This window comes from Ipomoea nil, unplaced genomic scaffold, assembly GCF_001879475.1.
Source record: "Ipomoea nil cultivar Tokyo-kokei standard unplaced genomic scaffold, Asagao_1.1 scaffold3069, whole genome shotgun sequence".
Classification (NCBI taxonomy): domain Eukaryota; kingdom Viridiplantae; phylum Streptophyta; class Magnoliopsida; order Solanales; family Convolvulaceae; genus Ipomoea; species Ipomoea nil.
The window spans coordinates 844,209-860,207 of record NW_017619497.1 but is presented as its reverse complement, the minus strand read 5'-3'; the positions used below and the strand labels follow the sequence as shown (position 1 = coordinate 860,207).

The 15,999-nt window shown below is 27.8% G+C and overlaps 2 non-coding genes across 2 annotated transcripts; one reads left to right on the top strand and one right to left on the bottom strand.

Annotated features, from left to right (window-relative positions):
• Positions 1-12,209: 12,209 nt before the first annotated feature.
• On the top strand, positions 12,210-12,302 carry TRNAY-GUA. The gene is made up of 2 exons: positions 12,210-12,246; positions 12,267-12,302. It is a non-coding gene; the product is annotated as a tRNA-Tyr (tRNA).
• Positions 12,303-12,360: 58 nt separating this feature from the next.
• Positions 12,361-12,432, bottom strand: TRNAD-GUC. The gene has a single exon. It is a non-coding gene; the product is annotated as a tRNA-Asp (tRNA).
• Positions 12,433-15,999: the final 3,567 nt, after the last annotated feature.

The window sequence follows — 15,999 nt, the reverse complement described above, 5'->3', positions numbered from 1 at the left end:
TTTCCAAGATTCAAAGACTATCTTTTTGGCATTCAAAAAAAAAAAAAAGACTATCTTTTTGAATTTATTTTATTTTATTTACCAAATATTCAAGTGCGATAACGACGGAAAATATAGCTGAATAAATAAAAGGACTTAAGGGATACTGCTTAGTTGTTTTCGCAAGATATTTCTTTGTTAATTTTTTTTTTTTGAAAGGTATTTCTTTGTTATTTGGATGTAAAGGAATCATTTTGTATTTTTCATTTATTTCCCTACCGATCGAATAATTGTAAAAAGCGATATTTGTAGTATTTACTTATTCAAAAAGATAGGCAAATAATAAATGAAATAAAATTTCAAAAAGTTATTTTCATTTTTGGTCCTAGATTTATAGTTGTCCTTCCACTTTTAGTCATTTTTTTTAAAACCTGCATCATTCTTCGGTCCTAGTATTATTGTGGCATAACCATTTTTTGTCTTCCATCAACAAAATCATTTAATTTTCGTAAAATACAAGGGCATTTAGATTTTCAATTATAATTTTTTTAAAAATAATAAAAATAAAAATATAGCGGGTTAACCCACGTTGTATAAAAATTATCAAAATGGTCTTGTATTTAACGATATTTCAACGGTTTTGTTGACGAAGGACAAGAAATGGTCATGCCACAATAATACTAGGACCAAAGATGGATGTTCTGAAAAAGAAGGATTAAAAGTGGTCGGATTGACACTTATAAATCTAGACTAAAACCAAAAATGAAATTAAGTCAAATTTCAATATATGAGGCATATACATAGAGTTCAAAAAATGCTTCCAATAAAATTTATATAAGAATAATGGTATTTTCTACTCTTGATTCCCCTTCCAATGTTAACTTTCTGATGTGACAATAAAATTCATTTTAAGCAATCATATATTGTCACGTAAGAAGGTGAAATGTAAAAGGTGAAATTAAGAAGTAACATAGCCTTACTTTTTGAACAAGTACCTTTAAATGGGTGCCAACATTTGACTATTAATTTAAAAGATAATTAACATTTGATAAATATGGTTTAAAAAAAAAAAGCATTTGATAAAGATATTTATAGCCTATTATCTTTTTTGATATTGGTGTTGTGATTCAAATTTAAGTTTATTACTTTTTTTTTATATTATCAAAATGATTGATACACAATATATTTATTATAATTACATTACCAACTTATGAACCAATTTTTCAAATACAATCAATAAATAAGCTCACTACAACTACTAGAACATAATACTGTATCTTACAAAGGATCAATACCTTACCAAAAAGGCAAAAAATAAAGTAAAATAAAAAATAAAAAAGACTAACATATAAATTTACTAAAATTGTTTCTTGGGTTTCTATTTAATTTTTTAAAAACAAAATAAGGTTTTTGGTCTCTCAATTATATCTGAGTTATAAATCTAGATCTTTTTTTTTTTTTTTTTAATTTACAAATTAGATCCTTTAATTATCAAGCGAGTTGTAAAATCAATTATTCGACTAATTGAAATGTCAAATATGTTTTATTATGATGCATTATCTTTTTTTTTTTTTTTTTGGTAATGAAAAAGTATGAATATTGTTATCATATCAATTAGGTTAGAAAAGAAAGAAAAAGAATAGAATAAAAATGTTTCTATTTCTTTTATTTTTTTTTTTTTGGAAAAAAGACAAAAGAAAACAAAAACTATAATAATATAATCGACAGTAGAAAAGCTCTCTGCCATTATTTGTAAGCTACATAAATAAATAGTTTTTTTTTTTTTTTGGTGACGAGAGAAACACACATCCACTACTCTAAAAATATACATTGCATAAATTTCATTCTTGTGTGATAACTCACAAACAAGCCACTGTATGAGAAGGATGGGTTGAAGGAGCCATTCATGTTTTGAGAAGGCAATAAACAATTTGATTAATTGGGGTCAATTTTTAGCATGAATGGGGTAGAGTTTTTTTTTCTTGTTTTTATTTATTATTATTTATTTATTTATTTGGTGAGAAACGACTCCGCCTAGGGCGGACATTAGCTAATTCACACTTTTTTGGCTGGAAATGAAGTTGTCAGCCAAAGCAATTTTCAATTTTTTTTTTTTTAAAAAAAAAAAAAAAAAGAAGAAGCAAGAATAAGCTAAGTTCAATTTTGGATTGATTTTTCACACTTTTTTAGGTGGGAATGAAGTGGTCAACCAAAGCAATTTGTAGGAGGAAGAGGACTATGCAAATTAAATGATAAAAAAGATCATGCTAACTTAAAGCTCACACTTAAAAAAAAATAACAATTTTTATTAACGAGACTAGAGTTGCTTCATGGATAAAAACTAATTCAATAACTTATGGATTGATTCTATACTATGAGTATAATTGAGCAATTAAAATTCCAATTTCCCGAATAAAATTGTTAAAATGAGGCTATAAATAATTGCAATTTAAAATGTTGTATTGAGAATGTCCAACTCGATCTGCTGGTAGCTACAGGAGACTTGGGAAATTCTCTTCCGTTGAAAAAAAAAAAAAAAAAAAAACATTCTCAATCTCTGATGGTGGGGTGGCTAATTGCTAGCTCCCATTCCCCACTGACTGATTCTATACTATACTACATAATGTTATTCATTATTAAGTCTCAAGCTCTCATGGTGCCTCATTGCTATCTCTCCACTCAATATAATGTTGGATTATATTGATTGGCACTCATCAAATCGAATATTGCCTATTAAAGAATGCTTTTTTATCTCACTAAATCAATAATTACTAAACAAAGGAAAGATTGGTTCTTCAGCTTGGAAAGGGGCACTCAACAATTTTATACATAACACTTTTGTATTTTTTTTTTAAAGATCAGCTACTTAATTAACATTGCCATAAACACACAAAATATATATTATTATTGTATAATTTCACACAAAACACATGACAGTATCAGACAGGTCTTATCATATCGTTTTATAGGTTCAAGACAAATGATTTTTTTTTTTTTTAACCTATACCATTTACAAAAATAATCATAAATTTTTATAACTAAATTTTATATTCAATATATGAGTACAAAAATACTAATATCAACTAACTTAAAATAAAATTTAATTTTTTTTAACAATTTACAGATATAAAATTAATCATGAAAAAAAACTTCTATGTATTTTCCTAGATTCAAAATCAACAATAACCTCTTCACGATTAATATTATCTAACATTATCATTCTTGTAACATTGATGATCTTAGGTAGGTTTACAATAATTTTATTTTTGAAAAACTCCTCCCCACATGTGCTAGTCACAGGTATAATCAATAAAATTCGGTAAGCAATAGAAATCGTTGTGTAACAATTTGCAACTTTGACAAACTCCTAACAAGTATTGCATAAAACTTTACATCTTTTAGGAGAACTTAAAAATTGTGTTTGTGTGTGTGTAAGTGAGAGAGAGAAAACCTGTGGACAAATTTAAACCATTGATTTAAGAATGACCAGGGATCGAGTCTCACCCGCGGCAATGTGGGAGCAACCTCTCAAAGTGAGGGGGGTTCTTCGTGCGCAGTGAGCAACGGTCTAGCCTCTGTGGTTCATGTTCAGTTGAGTTACCATGATTTACATCCTCCCAAATACTCTGTCGGGTCGGAGTGTGAGGAACCCTTAGGATTGGGGTTCAGCCTTTTGAAAGAATATTAAAAATAAACAAAAGTTTATAATATTTATGAAAATGATCCCGCTCATTTTAAAGTTTTATTATATTTATGAAAATAACCCTGCTCTTTAGGTATGTAACAACACAAGTGCGTTTATGTACGCAGTTTGTGATCGATATTGGGAAAAAGAGATTTGGCTAAATCCATATTATTTATAAATTATTATATTAATATTCTTGATATGCATGTGTTCCTATAATATATATATATATATATATATATATATATATATATATATATATATTATAAAAGTGTACTGTATAATATAATATGACTTTTATTTCTTTTAATGATTCTCCACTCATATTTGGATATATAGCTTTGTATATATCTTACTAAAGAAAAACAATCACATATTCACCATGTTCTTAGTTAAACACTTAAACCTAGCTACATGTTTAATCAGATGTAACACTCCGAAACCTCGTGCATAAATAAAAATCAGATTGAGTAAACATAGGCATAAGAAAAAAAAAAAAAAAAAAAAAACACACACACACACCTTTTGATCACTTAATTGTTCAACATCATGTTTAATAAATGTAGTTTTTTTTTTTTTTTTTCAAGTTTTACAAATTTGGCCGTTTAATTGTTAAAAGAGATAAATTCAATCTCTCAATTAAGACAAGAAGTTTCGTTTATATCTAGGTTTTATGAGAAAATAAATAATAATTTGGAAGTTACAAATAGGGTTCACTGCTAGAAATCTCGCTATTTCCGTCCAACAATAATGTTGGTCGGTAATTTGTAAAAAATCACAATTTTCCTTCGTAAATAGGAATACGTCCCACACTCGCCCGTTGGACTGAAGTTCCGACCGACATTAAATCTTGGACTAAATTTCCGTCCAACGGTTGCACGTTGGATGGAGGAGAACCAAATTGTTGAACAACGCTCCACAAGACAATGTTGAACCAATTAGTTCTCATTAAACATGTTTCTTCCCCTTGCAATAATATTTTTCCCACCTTGCTTTTCTTAATAGTTAGTTTCATCCACGACATTACACCACTGAAAGCTACATCTTCGTCAAGTCCAGAAGTCATTTTGGTTGATGAAAGCACTCCTAGCAGCAGTCTTTAAAGAGACTAAACTTGGACTGATCATCGTCTTCAAAGGGTTTGAAGAATCCTAAGATCGAACCCAATACATGAGAACCTTGGTGATTGGTTTTTTTATTAACGACAGACCGTGTATATTTGTGTTCCGAACAATTAAATTTCCTATTTTCGCACCATTAGATTGTGATTTTATTTTTCTTTGTTGAAGTGGACTAAATGCTTAACAGATGGTTTATTATGTACGTTATGCTTTAAATTTTGGCATTGCTGTTAGCTAGCTTATATACGTTAGCAAACAGTTTATTTCGTCACCCTTCTTGATTTTTCATGCCTATTTCTGTGTTATAAATCTGCAAGTTAAGTGACAATATTGTTGGCAAGCTAAAAAAAAACACTACACATGCATATCCAGTAAAGCAATATAGATACAAAAACTTCAATCTTCCAATTCATACATGAAATTAAATATTTAATATAAATAAATGAATATATAAATATAAGAAAACTAGCAAACCCTTCAGTTTTAAAATTACAATACATATACTTTCCAATCGGTAATACAGTTCTACTTATTATTTTACTGAATCTCCAAATAATAATATTGATTGAAATTAAACTATAAATACTTTCCTAACCTTAATACGTTTGTACATGAAACATGCATCCTTATTTATGCAAATAATAATATTGAAATTGCAGATTTGCAGACATATACTTTTATATCCGTAATATAGTTCTACTTATTATTTTACAGAATCTCCAAATAATAATATTGATTGAAATTACACTATAAATACTTTCATAACCTTAATACAATTATACATGAAACATGCATCCTTATTTCTGTAAATAATAATATTGAAATTGCAATAAATATATTTTCCTATCAGTAATACAATTCTACTTATTATTTTACAGAATCTCCAAATAATAAGATTGATTGAAATTACACTATAAATACTTTCTAACCTTAATACAATAATTGTACATGAAACATGCATCCTTATCTATACTCTATACTATTAATAAAAACAAAATCCTACTTTTGCAACTTTCCGCTCAAATTACTTCCCAAGCTATTACTATATTATGATAAATAGTAGCTTAATAAATGTGACAACTTTTATACATACTTGAGGTATAATACTATGATAACAAAATAAATTATTATGTTAATTAAGTTAATAATTACACGAATATGAGTATAATTACAATTAATTCATTTAAATATGGAGGAATAGAGAAAAAAAAAAGTAAATGCAATAGGGTGAAAAGGAATATATTTAGGTAGAAAAGTATAACTGACAGATATTAATATAATTGCGTAATAATAATTGTCTAATAATTATTATGGTAATTAAGCTAAACGTCATTGGATTTATTTTTATAATAATTATAATTAAATTATTTTATTCTTTTTCCCATATTTATTTTAGTAATAATATAATTACATAAATCATATTACATATCGATTTTTAAAGATGATTGCAGACAAACGAATCATATATTATTCAATTAATTGAGTGATACTTTAGAACTAATCTTATAATCAAATAAATGTACACTTTCAAATATTAGAATTGTTTATTTTCATCTTTAATTTTATTATCTAAATATATAATAATAATAATAATAATAATAATAATAATAATAATAATAATAATAATAATAATAATAATAATAATAATAAAAATTATCCCTGCATCGCACGGATAATTAGGCAATTATTTACTCGAATTCAAGCAAGAATAACATTAGAAAATATAATCAATCCAATCCATTTCAACAATTACATTGTATAATATTCGTTGTTATAATTTATATAATTGTATATCGATTCAAATATTCTTAAAATATTATGACAAATTTATTTTGTGAAATGTACGTGTGAAAATACTAGTTAATGATTAAAAAGTGAAATCCGTTCCATTTGTAATTTATTTTATATTACAAATAAAATAGTTAAATACTCCTTGAAAGTTCCTTTATTTTGTTCCTAGTTACTTTTGGTTGTGGCGATGTTAATGTTGAGATGGCGGCGATATGGTTATGTCGTGACGATGACAGGCAGGAAAAGTGATCATCTTTTTTGCTTTTAACGTTAAATTAAAAATACATATTAAATTTATTAAACCACACAATGATAATTTCACACTATTTATGATATCGTATCGTATTTTTAGAAGTTCTCTATTCTCTATTTGAGAAAACATATAAGCGATGTTTAGTAAACGAATGTTAGCTGATAGTTGTTAGCTATTAGCTGATTAAGTTAATTAGAAGATATAAATAGTTGATAACATTAATTAGTTGATTGTAAAAAATATTCGGTAAATTAGTTGTTAGCTGATAGCTGTTTGGTATAATTTCATTTCTTAAAAAATTAATTGAAAAAGTTATTTAGAGCGGCTTTTTGAATGTTAGCATTTTAAAGTTACAAAAAGTTAATTAACTAAACATTTATATTGATTTTTTAACCAAATTGAACAACTAATTGTGATTAAATAAGCTAAAATTAGCGTATAAGCTAACTATTTTACCGAGCATAGTGATGTAAAGCAATAATGCAAAAAGTTTCCAAAAATATATATATAATTTACAATAATATATATGAAATGAAATAATTAATGTTATCATGACAAAGTATAATTTTGATGGACATAGACTACATCGTATAGCGCATCTTGCGATATACGATCACATAATCTGTTCAGGATATAGTTTTGGCAAAGGAAGTCAGAATCCTTCTAAATGCCAACCGCCATCACAGATTGAGCATTTTGTTCCTTTAACTGAGCAATCCTCTCGGTCAAGAACCTTGCCAAGCCGAGAGTTGCCAGGTAGAACAAGAACAACATCTTTTACTGTCATCTCTTGAGTTTCGATTCATTGAACTTCTCTGGTTTTTAATCCGAACCACTCGGTACTGAAACTGGTACCCGCATCGTGGGGATGTATCCCTTAGTGCTCCCACCGATTTCTGAACCAATGCTCACCGGTGCTTGGGAATGTACAATATTGTTACCGCTCCCACCATTGTTACTTTCAACAAAATCGTCCCCAATGTTCTTGACAAGCAAAACGAGGTTCTCTATTTCTTCAAGGAAATCAGAGACAAAAAAAAAAAAAAAAAAAAAAAAAAGGAATAAGGTTTTAAGCTTGTTACGAAATATTACTAAGAAAATAATATTAACAAAAAGTTTAGTGTTAGCTTGAGTCGGGGTTGTAGCCCAGGGCGTTTCGAACGATATTTGTGCCAACAAGTGACAACGTACACAAGTTAAGCCCTTTTAAACTCATGCGCGCAAAAAAGAGCCTCTATGCAATACAATTCAATATGTCTTAAAAAGGCTCTTGCACATATAGTGGTGCAACCCCACTTTCCAAACTAATGGGGGATAATGGCTATTTTAAAGTCAATCCACTTTCATTTTTCAACTCAAATGGGTATACTTTGAGAATCAATTTATCATTCACTCATTAACCGTTTTAAGCGTACAATATATTCATCTTTTAGTCTCACTATAAAGAACCCGAATTCACTTTTACCCGACCCAAAACTAAAGTGGACCCCACTAATATTTGTACCACAAAGCCACTTTTCATGTCATTATATATATATAATTTTAAACAAAGTACAATGTGAAAATTATACTTCTTGTATAATAACCTTCAAATTACACACAAAAATAATAAATCACACTAAAATGACCAAATGAAATAGGCTCTACTAAAATTTTTCCCCCTCTCTCTTCTTTACAGAATTAGTATTAACTCAAAACAATATCTATTTTAATACAAGACCATATCATATAAATTGGAGTCACTTTTGAAAATGCAAATATAGCATTGTGATTCGTGTTTATCCAACTTTGGATAAACGGCTTTTTATATATACACATACCAATATATGTTCCGAGTCAAGAAATAAGTGGCTTTATGTTACTATCAGTAACTCCAAGATTTGATAAAATTTTACTTTTGAGAACAGTGGCAGAAAATCTTCAACAAATTCTCTTTGTTTATCCGTTCAATCTGTATAGGAAATATTCTATACAACTTATTAGGCAATATATTTATATCAGTGATGTGAAGTTCCTCTTCTAAATTTTATCACATAGTACTCACTTTTTAATATAACATTATTTGAACCAAGTAGCTCGTAGTTTAATAGCAAGTCACAAATTCGAACCCTAGTAGAGCATTGACTCTTTGTGCTTTAATAGGTTGAGAAAATCCTCAGTAAAGACGTTGGCTCTTTGTGCTTCAATATATTGAGAAAAAGTATGTATGGACAGATTAACAGATACTACTTTATAATTTTAAACACAAAAAATCAAAATTATATATATATAATTGGGTTACAATGTGTATAATTTAATTAAAATTGGGTACAAGATTTCTGCGTAGTCCTCTGATTCAAGGGCATCCATTTTGGTTGCCGGTCGTCATGTTAATTTTAATTAATATTTTAATTTTAATAAATAAATATTTAAAAAAAGCTTGGGTGCCAAGTTTTTTAATTAATATTTTAATATTAATAAATTATTATTATTATTATTATTATTATTTGAATTGGACATCCATGTCATCAAAACATATTGATGTAGCATATCAATCACCTTTAACTTAGAGGCTACTTGCAATAACAAGTAAAATGAGATTAATTATATTTTTTCTATGTTTAGGTGTCTAATTGGAACTTTTTATTATTTGAGAGTTTAATTACACTTTCAGTTCAAAAGCTTATTTTGACCTTATCCAAAAAAAAAAAAAAAAAAATTGAAGCTCAGCCATGAGCCATGCATATAAGGAACCTTTAAATATGATGATATTATGTGATATGGAGTATATATATTCTGAATATATTGATACATGTTGCCTGTTGAATGCATGGATACATTGAATTCCTCACCGGAATTTTTTATATTTATAAAACAAAATCTTTTACAAATATACCATCGTAAAGCTGACAACGTAACTTTAATAATCTATTTCCGCATAAAAAACGTCCTTATTATATTGAGATATTAAAATATTATATATATATATATATATAAATATAACAATGCGTCAATATTACTGCATTATCCCAAATGTCCTCTAAATATAAATCTAAAATACTAGGAAAAATAGTCAAATAGACCTTTTAATTTTTGATGAAAAAACAATTAAACCCTCAAACATTAAAAATGTTCATTTACACACTTATTAAACTCTTTAAAATTATGCAATTAAACCTAATTTACAGATAATCAACATGTTACCAGGTAATATATATATATATATATATATATATATATATATATATATATATATATATATATATATATATATTAATTTTTTATTTTTATTTGATTACTTAGATATTTAATACTCAATTCAAAAGATTACATGTGTCAATTCAAGTTATTTTCTTAGTTTTTATTTCTTTTCTTTTATGCTAATAAATATATACATTGTACTCTAAATATAGTACATTACGTTGTTATTTGACAAAAGTATCTTTACTATATTTTTGTTAGCATAATTATCATTACAATACTTTAACTCTATTACTATTTAATAAATTCTAACATTGATGACTAACTAATAACTAAAAATTATAATGCACCCTTATAAAAACGACCATAAATTAATTATTATTTTTTAATGATTTTGCATTAATTGTCTTTATAACTTTGTACATTATATATAACTCAAAATTTTTAAATTATCATTTTTGCAATATAAATATAATTTTCTCTATATAAATAGAAATATTATGATAATAATTACTTATTTAAATATAATATAATATGAATTCTACAACTTGTAGTATGTATTTGTTTATTTATTAACCATTGAATAGTTCATGGTACGGTGTTCAATATTATTAATAATATATTCATGAAAATGTTGAGACAAACCATTTGACATTTGCATTGTTTAAGTCGTCCAGATGAGAAATGTTAGACCTATTTGTTAACTAAGTTTATAGATTTTAATTGTATAAATCGAAATCAACCAAGGATAACATCAAAAAACATAATCTATATATCCAACTCATTTCCTCAATTACACTGTATAATATTCGTTGTTGTAATTTATATAATTATATATCGATCCAAATATTCCTAAAAATCTAAAATATTATAACAAATCTATTTCGTGCAACGCACATGTAAAATACTAGTATTTAATACTCCGTAATTGGAAAATCATTCCATTTTAAAAATATTTATATTTAAATAATATTGTGTAAAAAATAAGGGGTGTTACACTCTACCCTTAAAAGGAGAGAAACATGAAAAATGTTTCTTCTTTTGTTGGTAGCTCAAGAATCGTGTAGCGAAACAATGAGCTAAATCAATGGAACTCTAAATGTACTTACTTTGTAGGTCCATGAACCACTCTAAGATAAAATTACCTGAGAACATCTTACGCAATACAATATCGTTGACATCATACATCAATATCTATGCCTAATACGCAACCAAGTAAATGTTGGTATCCTAGCTTGGTCCCAATGTGGCTTAACATCTTTTGAGATTTTTGCCCTATAATGGACTGAGAAAATAGTGACCTTACTAGTGTTTGGGAGATCAGAGGTCGTTGAGCTCATAAAGCACTAATTATCACTTTTGTTCTTCCATGGCTGATTATAGGTTTCAAATGGTCAAGTTGTTTTCTAAAGGTATACTAACAAGTTACCTGTTGTTCGCTACATCTTCCTTGGTCTAGTCCAAGATGATCTTTAGCGCTTCAATATAGCCTATTGAGTACAATAAATAGAGGTTGATTCTAGAAACAATGTTGTTAATGTGCTATCGACATTTGTGATTAAAAATTATTTACATTATTCAAACTAACGCCCTAAAAAAAAAACCAAAATGATTTCACACAAATTGAAAATATAAAAAAAATATTATTTTGTTTGGGATATTAGGTTCAAAAATGTCATCTACACTTTATGCTTTTTAAAATTAAATTCGGGCACCACTCCAACTAAACCTAACTCGAAATCCCGAACTAACCTAAAATATTATTAAAAATAATTATTTTATATTGACTTTTGAACACATTTGTTCAGTTTGTTAGTGCTTTATGTTAGTTTCAATTTCATGCTATGCAAAAATATTAATATGCTAATAATAAAATCAATAAAAATAATTTTAGGTATACCCAAAGAAATTAATTCACAAATTTTAATTATGAAGTTTGGAAAACGATGCTTAATATAATTAGAAAGATTTTGGAAAAGCCTTTGTTCCACTTAAAGAAAAAAAAAAGTATATGTAAATTTGAACTAATATAAATAACCACTTTTTAATAGGTGTGAAATATGTTACATAGGCATTAATTTTATTTTCGTTGTGTGCAACATAATCCTAATAATAATAAAGGTTGTTTGTTGGCGAATTATGAATGCTTATTTGGGCCCACGTATTAACTATAATAACTCTCTGAACATTGAACTAACGCCCGACCTTAGCTCAGTTGGTAGAGCGGAGGACTGTAGTTGGGGTATTCTGAGCTGAAATCCTTAGGTCGCTGGTTCGACTCCGGCAGGTCGGATTGCTTTTGTTTTGATTTGCCTAAGCTTTGTTTTCCTTTAAAGAGCTAAATGCGAACGCGCCGTTGCCGGGGATCGAACCCGGGTCTCCCGCGTGACAGGCGGGGATACTCACCACTATACTACAACGACTTGAGCGACACATGCATGCAGTCACTTGTTACAATTCTGAGCAGACCCAATCCAATGTGGCGCACCATGGGGCGTGTGGCCATATGATTTCAACACAAGCTAATATGTCATAGTTGCCTGCTGATTTTATTATATTATTACATACTTTATGATGTAAACATTCAAGACCTGTTTATATTCATATTTACCTTCAATAAAGTTAATGGACACCTTCAATAAATTAAAAGTACATTTATAAGTCCAAGTAAAATTATAATGTAAAATAATAATAATAATTGAAACTAGGGAAGGCTACAAGAAGTTGAAACTGTCAAAGAGATTACTTTATACAAAGGCCCATTCAGTATTAATAACCTGTCTCCTACCGATAATATTTCTTCATATTACAACTATGGCTGCCTTTGTACATGTGCTTGCCAGCTATAACATAAATAGTGAATTTCAGCTTGGCTTAGCCTAAAAAGGCCCGTGATTTTCCACGTTAATAGTATTGTGTCTTGTTATTTATTAACTTCATGCAATCACCTTATATTACTTTGTATTCATCTTTTAATCATGGAGAATTCTATTTTCTCCATCATTTAGTATTAATAAATTAAGTTGTTACTATTAATGTATTAATTATTGTTTTTTTTTTTTAGTACTATTGACTCTATTATAATGTAATATCTATCCATATATACTTTCCTATTAAAGCACAAAGTGTCAAGAGCAAATTATTATTGTTATACACTTATAATTGAAATCTTTAACTTATAATTTACATTTGTTGATCACTTGATTGTTGAATTGAAATACTGGATTTTGAATATTTGAATAATTTGTATTTTAGAGGTGAATATTACCATTTACCATAATGTCTCATCCACAAAACAATCCATGGTACACTGGTTTTGGATAAGGATGCTACGCATGTGAGTTATAAAGGGGCACGAGCCATAACTCAAAAACTATACTCATGCTATTGACACCGTTCATATTAAAAATAATTAACACAAAAATCTTAGTCCTACAAAAAAAATTATCTAGTGGCGCCATACCCAAATTTGCTTCCCAAAATTTTAAATGTTGTCTCTTCCCTGGGTCTGGGTGCACTATTTGATCCCCAAATTACCAAAACCATACACCTTCATCAATCATTATTGTGTGGACCATGATTCACACAAGTTGTGTGAACCATATTTTATATACTGTAAAATAATGTATATTTTATTCAGAAAATGTACATTATTTTTATACTGAGTGTACATTATATTATATAACTAGCAATTGTCCCATGCGATACACGAACTATTATTAATTTAACAAATTTACCAATTAAATTTTTGACATCCTCTAAATTAGCAAAAGAAAGTAATGGTTGTGGAAACAGAAAAACGTATTTAAGTTCTTGAGCTCAGAATTAGTTTGATTAAAAATGTAAGTATAACTATACAATGTAATATTTAATATTTTTAAAAGTTTAATTATATTATTATTATGTTGATTGTAAAGTTTATTGTTACTTGTATTATTATTTGAATTTAATTTTTTTTGAATGGAATTTGAATTTGAAATAACTACTTTAATTATATAACTAGCGTATTTAAATAAAACTTGTAAATAAAATATCAAGCAATATTTGTCAAAAATCTCCACCAACAACTTATTCATTTGAAAAATTAAAGATCATTTATGTAAGAACTATAGTTATTTTATATCTAATTTCTCCTTTTTATATATGTGGAGTCAAATTAATTATAATTGAGGTTTAAATGAATATATACACAAATTATATTAAATATAAAACTTTACCAATAAATTTGAACACAATAAACTTTTTTTCATACTTCATTATGCTTTAATATATTTAGAGATATAGAGATATAATAATAAAATATAATTTATAAAATATAAATACACATAATAACTTTAAAAAATATGTATAAATACATCTATTCATACTTGTTAATCTTACTTCTATCGATATGCATTCAGTATAAAAATAATATATATTTAATATATTAAAAATATACTTTTTATTATTGTTCACATAACACTGTGTAGACCATATTTGCCCACCTTCCTCTCTTCCTCTCTACCCGATTGTCTAAAAGGCTGAAACTCAGGTGAGAGTCACATTTTGGGTCTACTCATTGTTTAGGCAAACCCCACTGGGAGAAAACAATAGGCATACAAGCAATGGAAATCTTTTTCTAGGTTAATTTGCTGCTCAGGTCTACCGTACCGGCTCTAAATCATTGGTAATTTCTCTTATTTTGCTGTTTTTCTCCAACACCATCACCGAGAATCAACTAAAGTTTCGTGTTATGTTCATGGTGTGTACCGAAATTAGATTTTTAGTGAAGCATTCAAGCCTTCATGAAAGGGTTTCTATTGCGCCGTTCCCTAAATAGCCTTCATGTATAGCTTCTAGACATTATTGTTCTACTTCTTTTGATGCTTATGTGGTGGGAAGGTTGTAGTAAGATGGCTTGTAGATTATTGACTAGTTGGTTCTCTTATTTTTAATTTTTTTACAGGGTATTATCCAACAATCTGAGAGAATGGACTAGAGAGAGATGAAGTACGTAATTGAATAGAAACGAAAGTATTCACTTTAGGTATGTGTTTTATTTTTGCACTGGTTTGGTATAAGTTTTTTAGAAATGGATGTGCAAACTTTTGGAATTGCAGTTGAAGTGATTGGACACAGCTTTATTAATGATTGGACTAATCCAATGTTTCATATTTAATTTGACAATTTTTTGTGTGTTTTTAACTACTTTGGAAATTTGTTGACAAGAACTAGCCACCAGGAGCTCTTTGCATTTTTTGACAATAAATTTTTTCAAATATAGTTAGTTATAGGTATTACATTTTAGCTTTGGTATTTGTGTGTACTATGCTTCCTAGTTCTGTAATGTCTCGAAATCTTGCCAAAGTCCAAACAGACATGTCAAAGGCAAAATTGAAAAAGAACATTATTAGATTTTAAGGAGATTATTGTATTATGAATTTGTTTATGAAGTTGCCAGCCTTTGGGACTATACTTTATATTTTATTGGATAATTTTCCTCTTTCAAATTATTGAATACTTTGTACATCATGTATAATGAATTTTACTGGTTAATAAACTGTCATTTCATATTAAATTCAGTTTTTGTGTTTTTGCCATAAAGTTTTCATTATCTTTTTCATAATGGCCATGCCTAGTATAAAAATTGACGAGCTTGTTCAATACTTTGTTGAATGAACAGTATAAAGATGGCGTTTAAATTTTTTTGAATTATGCATTTATTAAAACATATGATGCGTGCCCATGTGTCTAGTGTAAGAATACTGGTTTTAAATCTCGAGAACTTGAGAAGTGTTGAAATGCATCTAAATGTGTATGGAATTACATTCTGGTATCATCATGGTGAGCCTCAATATGGTATTGAAGAAAAAAAGTGAAAATAATGAGAGTTGAATTACTGTGAATAAAGTGGGAATTTAAATTCCAGTGTTTGGTTGACAGGAATAGAATTACTGGAAATTTCAATTCCAATGTTTGGTATACATGGGAATTGAAAGGGAATAAGTAGT